Raw genomic sequence first — 6,000 nt, forward strand, 5'->3', positions numbered from 1 at the left:
GGAGCTTCAGTTGAGGAAATGCCTCCATGAGATCCAACTGTAAGGCATTTTCTCAATTAGTGATCAAGGGGGAAAGGCCCCTTGTGGGTGGGACCATCTCTGGGCTGGTAGTCTTGGTTCTATGAGAGAGCAGGCTGAGCAAGCCAGGGGAGGCAAGCCAGTAAAGAACATCCCTCCATGGCCTCTGCATCAGCTCCTGCTTCCTGACCTGCTTGAGTTCCAGTCCTGACTTCCTTTGGTGATGAACAGCAGTATGGAAGTGTAAGCTGGATAAACCCTTTCCTTCCCAACTTGCTTCTTGGTCATGATGTTTGTGCAGGAATAGAAACCCTGACTAAGATACCTTTTAAGACCTACCCTCTCAAATCTGAAAGTATTAAAAACAAAACAAGAAGAGCCAAGAGTCTTGCTGGGCATGGTGACTCATGCCTGCAGTCTAACAGCTGGGAAATGGAGGTAAGGCTGCACTTAAGGCCAGCCTGGGATATGCAGGAAGTTTGAGGCCAGTCTATGCTACACATGACAAAAACCAGGGCTGAAGAAGACTTAGCACAAGTCTTTAATCCCAGCACTCAGAAGGCAGAGTCAGGCTGGTCTCTGTGAGTTGGAGGCCAACATGGTCTACATAGAGAGCTCTAGACCAGCCGGAACTACATAGCGAGACTCTGTCTCAACAAAGCAAAGCAAGGTAAATCCTAACAGTTCAAATTAGACAAAGAAAAAATAATTTAAAAAGTTAGAATATTCAAATTTGTCTATAACTAATAATAGAAGCATAAATACTTAAATTTATTTACTGACCACACTGATGAATGTAAGTGATGCAGTGAAACAAACAAAGGGTATTTCTCAGTTTCTTGGTCCTGTGCATACATGATGGCCTTTAGTGAGGCAGATGTGGCATGTATTCTTAGAAAATATAAACTCAGTATCAACCATCAGCCACCAATAACATACTCATTAACAAAATGAAAATATTCGCAGTAGAGGAGCCAGGAGGATGGATCAGTAGGCACACTGAGCGAGCGGGGTGGGATCCATGCAGCTCACTGGCTGAGCAGCCCGGTTCCATCTGTGAGCTCCAGGTTCCAAGAGGATACCTCTCAAAAAGTTGAAGAGGAACTAAAGAATACCAATGTGTGCAGGCCAAGGGACAAGATTTTGTGAGCTGGTTCTTGCCTTCTACCTTGTTTCAGGGCAGGATCTCTGTTACATCTACTGCATTCGTAAGTTTCTTCTCTCTTCTCATCTTAGGAATGCTGGTGCTGTGCCTGAAGCTGTGCCTGAGCCACCACATCTGACATTTTTATATGGTGATGGAACTCAGGTGATCATGATTGTGTTGCACGCCTCTACCCTGTTTGTTTGTTTGTTTGTTTGTTGCCTCTACCCTGTTTGTTTGTTTGTTTGTTTGTTTGTTGGAGACAGAGTCTTACATAGCCCTGACTGTTCTGGCACTCACTATGTAGACCAAGTTGGCTTCCAAATCACAAAAGTCCATCTGTTTCTGGAGTACTGGGATTAAAGATGGGTACCTCCACACCCAGCTATTTTAAATCTGCTATAGAATTATTCCTGTAAAGGTCACTGCTGACTTCCATGCTGCTAAATTAAATGATCAGCTCTTGGTTTTTATCTTAATTATGCTATCCTAGAGAATTTGACAGGCTGTCCCTGCCTCTCCAGTAAATGCTGGGATTAAATTAGGGATGTGCTATCACACCTGGCTAGCCCATTTATTTAGCATATATATTTTTATGGTGTTAGGGATCAAATCCAAAGTCTCCCATATGGTAAGCAAATGCTCTAGCATTGAGCTACATCCCTAGCCTGACAGAAATGTCTATAGCTCTGTCTTAAACATGGTCCCCACTTAACTTCTAGGATATCAATTTCTTCCTAGTTTTCCTACTTTCTTGGCTGTTTTTCATCTTCCAGCCTTAGTTGTATTTACAATCTTGTTGCTCTCCTTCAGTGTGAGTAATAGAAATCTATCTGTAAAGATTTTCCAAGGTCCTGGAAATGCAAATCAAAACACAAGGAAGATGGTTCAGCAAGGCAAGGCACTTGCTGCTGAGCCTGATGCCCTGATTTCAATATACACAGTAGGAGAGGACAACTCCAGATAAAGTTGGTCTCTGACTTCTAAGCATGCACTGTGACATATGCCCCACGACATTCCCACGCTCAAGGAATATATATATATACATATACATATATGTGTGTATGTGTATACATATATGTGTGTATACATATGTGTGTGTGTGTATATATGTATGTATATATATGCACACACAAATCGCCACACCATTTCATACTAAGATGGCCTAATGAAAAGGTGGCAAAGGTATAAGACGGCAGGCCCCTCCGCACTGCTGATGTGATGTAAAGTGCCACAGCCACAGTGGAAAATAGTTTGAAGGCTCCTCAGAAGGTTCAGCAGAGAATTATCATTATCCCCAGCAACAGAAAAGAAATTAAATGAATCTCAAATGGGTATTTGCACACTAATGTTCTAAGCAACACCAACAGTGCTGTAACTTCCGAATAAAAAATATGAAGAATCTATCTCCATCAAAGTATTTTCCAGGGCTGGTGAGATGGCTCAGTGGGTAAGAGCACCCGACTGCTCTTCCAAAGGTCTGGAGTTCAAATCCCAGCAACCACATGGTGGCTTGCAACCATCCGTAACGAGATCTGACTCCCTCTTCTGGAGTGTCTGAAGACAGCTACAGTGTACTTACATATAATAAATAAATAAATAAGTCTTTAAAAAAAAAAAGTATTTTCCAGTCCAAGAAAGACAGGAAATGCTAAGACATTCTATAACATGCGAAAACTATGGAAATATGATAAATGAAATAAGACACAAAAAGATAAATTCTTCATGATTCTACTTAAAAAGGTACTTAGAACAGGCAAAGCCACACAGTTAGGAAGTAAAATAGGAACCAGTTAGCTAGCTAAGAGGGTAAAGGCACTTAGCAAGCAAAAGGCTGTCCATAAATAAATAAATGTAGTGAAGATACTAGATGCCCTCTTACCTCTATAAAGTTGCCTTGTTACCTCCACACATACACAGTATCTTACATGCTTGAGCATACGCAAGCACACATGGTGGAAAGAAGGAAGGAAGCAGGGCGGGGGGGAAGGAGGGGAAGGAGGGAAGGAGAAGGGGCTGGAGAGATAGGACCTAGTTTGGCTCCTAGCACCAAGGCAGCACAGAACTGCCTATAATTCCAGTTCCAGGGGATCCAATGTCCTCTTTTGACTTTCATGGCTCCTGTACATACATACACTCAAAATTTAAACAGAAATGAAACATTTTGAAAAATGAAAATAAGTAGCTGGGCATAGTTTAATTCTAGCACTAGGGAGGCAGGTGGATCTCTGTGAGTTTGAGGCCAGCATGATCTACTGAGTGAGTTCTAGGACAGCCAGAGATACATAGTGAGACCCTGTCTCAAAAAGCCAGCGTCCCTCCCCCAACAAAAAAAGTGAAATAGTAGTTATAACCTGGGACTAAAAGGGGAGGGGAAACAAGTAATGATTTAATAGGTGCAGGTTGGTGGTTAGGATACTAGGTAGTGATGGTAACTATACTCCAATATATTTAATGTCACTGATCCATAACACATAAATGTGCTTAAAATGGAAAAGTATCTTATATAAGGTTTATCACAATAAAAATAAAAGTTTAAAAATTAAGGTTAGGTGCTAGAGAGCTTGGTTAGGGGTGAAGGGTACCTCCTGCTCTTTCCGAGGACTAGAATCTGTTTCCAGTACCAATGCCAGGCAACTCAACTGCCTGTAACTCCAGCTCCAGGAGGTCTGATGCCCCCTTCTGGCCTCTAGGCACCTGCACACACAAGACATACTTACACATCAACATACATTTAAAAAATATTTCTTGGGGGCTGGAGAGATGGCTCAGAGGTTAAAAGCACTGACTGCTCTTCCAGAAGTCCTGAGTTCAATTCCCAGCAACCACATGGTGGCTCAAAACCATCTATAACAGGATCAGATGCCCTCTCTTGTTGTGTCTGAAGACAGCTACAGTGTACTCATATAAATAAATAAATCTTTAAAAAATCAAATATAACCGGGCGTGGTGGCGCACGCCTTTGATCCCAGCACTCGGGAGGCAGAGGCAGAGGCAGATGGATTTCTGAGTTCGAGGCCAGCCTGGTCTACAAAGTGAGTTCCAGGACAGCCCAGGCTATACAGAGAAACCCTGTCTCAAAAGAAAAAAATCAAATATAAATAAAATTAAATAAAATATATTGCTCTATGTTCTGTGAAACTCAAGATAACTCAAACAAGCAATAGGATATTTATACACCATCCAAAGAAACACTAATTTGATACTCATTTGCTGAGAAATGATAGTAGAAAAACAAGGTTTTTATTTTTCATAATTAAAATGTTTCTAAAATAGAAAAAATAAACAAAGCAAAACCATTTTGTATGGCTAGTAAGAACACAGCAATTCAGAAGAGAGCGGTCTGGTGTCCGAGTCAAGAAGATCCAGGCAGCATTGGTCAGCCTTGTGTAGTGTGACAAGCATAACGCAAACTGTGTACCAAGGCTCTGGTAAAGTTATTTGATACAGCCTTGGATGAGGTCTGCCAGAAACAGGTATATTCATGTGAATTTGAATTCATTTTTGGCACTTGCATGTCTAGAAACCTTTTATACTGCTAAATTTCTCTAAACCCCAAATTCACTTTCATAGTACCAAAAGGAGAGGCTGTGACTCAATTCGTCAGAAGTTGAGTTTGCCTCTGTACCTGGCTTCCTAGAATGTTTCAAAGCCCTATTACATGGCTTCATCTTGTTCTTCCTTCAGGACTTTGTTCAAATGTCAATTTTGACATAAATCTCTCCCGACCCCGCTATTTAAAAATCAGCGGTAGAGTGCTTGCTGCTTGCCAAGTATGCACAAGGCTCTGGTTCAATAACCAGCACCAACAAAAATAAATAATGAAAACATAAGGAAATCACAGCACCAATTACTCTATAAATTTAGCACTTTGAACTTCTTTCCTACCTTATCTTTTTCCATAGTACTTACCATGATCTGATAACATATAAATTATTTATATTTTTTGCTTCCCTTCACTAAGATGAAAAAGCTTCAAAAGGGCAGACATTCCCACACCCACCCTTGGAGGGAAGCCTAGGAGATGGCTCAGTGCCTAAGAGCAACTGCTGTGAAAGAAACAGGGCTCGAGTACAGGAAGCTTCAAGTTCAGTGGGAAATGGTCTCAGAAAGTAAGGAGACTGATAGAGGAAGGCACCGGATGTTCTCTGCCCCTCTCTCTGCTAGGATCAGACACAACATACATTAGGCAATCAATGAATAGTTGTTGAATGCTGTTGGCACCATCCCAGTAGCTGGGATCATGAGCCTTTTACCACTTCCACTGAACTTGAGAGTGTTCACAAGAAACAGAAATGAGAGCCGGGCGTGGTGGCGCACGCCTTTAATCCCAGCACTCGGGAGGCAGAGGCAGGCAGATTTCTGAGTTTGAGGCTAGCCTGGTCTACAAAGTGAGTTCCAGGACAGCCGGGCTATACAGAGAAACCCTGTCTCGAAAAACCAAAAAAAAAAAAAAAAGAAACAGAAATGAGGAACAAAGCAGAAGTCTAAAGAGAAGTCCATTTGGATAAGTCTTGTATCTCTCAAGAATATAACCCTTGCCCTTGAGGTCTGGACACGAAGGGCCACATTACACACTAAGTAGTACTTAGTTGGCCCGGTAATGTGGGCCTCTAATCCCAGCTACTGGCAAGATTGAAGCAGGCAAGCACAAGTTCAAGGCCTACCTGGGTTACAGAGAGAGTTTAAAGAGAGCCTGGGCAACTTACTGAGACTGTATTAAAATAAAGTTATTATAAGCAAGGCTGGGGCTATAGCTCAAAGGTGATCGATCAGCACAATGCCCTTGGTTCAATGCCCAACACTGTGTGTGTGGGGGGGGGGGGGGGGAAGGCTTT

At 42.1% G+C, this 6,000-nt stretch overlaps 1 protein-coding gene across 4 annotated transcripts in view; it reads right to left on the reverse strand.

Annotated features, from left to right (window-relative positions):
* The window catches only part of Trip4 (thyroid hormone receptor interactor 4), an 85,525-nt gene that overhangs the window by 9,009 nt on the left and 70,516 nt on the right, over positions 1-6,000 (reverse strand). The gene's annotated exons all lie outside the window — the stretch shown is intronic.

The sequence above is a fragment of the Mus caroli genome, chromosome 9, assembly GCF_900094665.2.
Source record: "Mus caroli chromosome 9, CAROLI_EIJ_v1.1, whole genome shotgun sequence".
Taxonomy (NCBI): domain Eukaryota; kingdom Metazoa; phylum Chordata; class Mammalia; order Rodentia; family Muridae; genus Mus; species Mus caroli.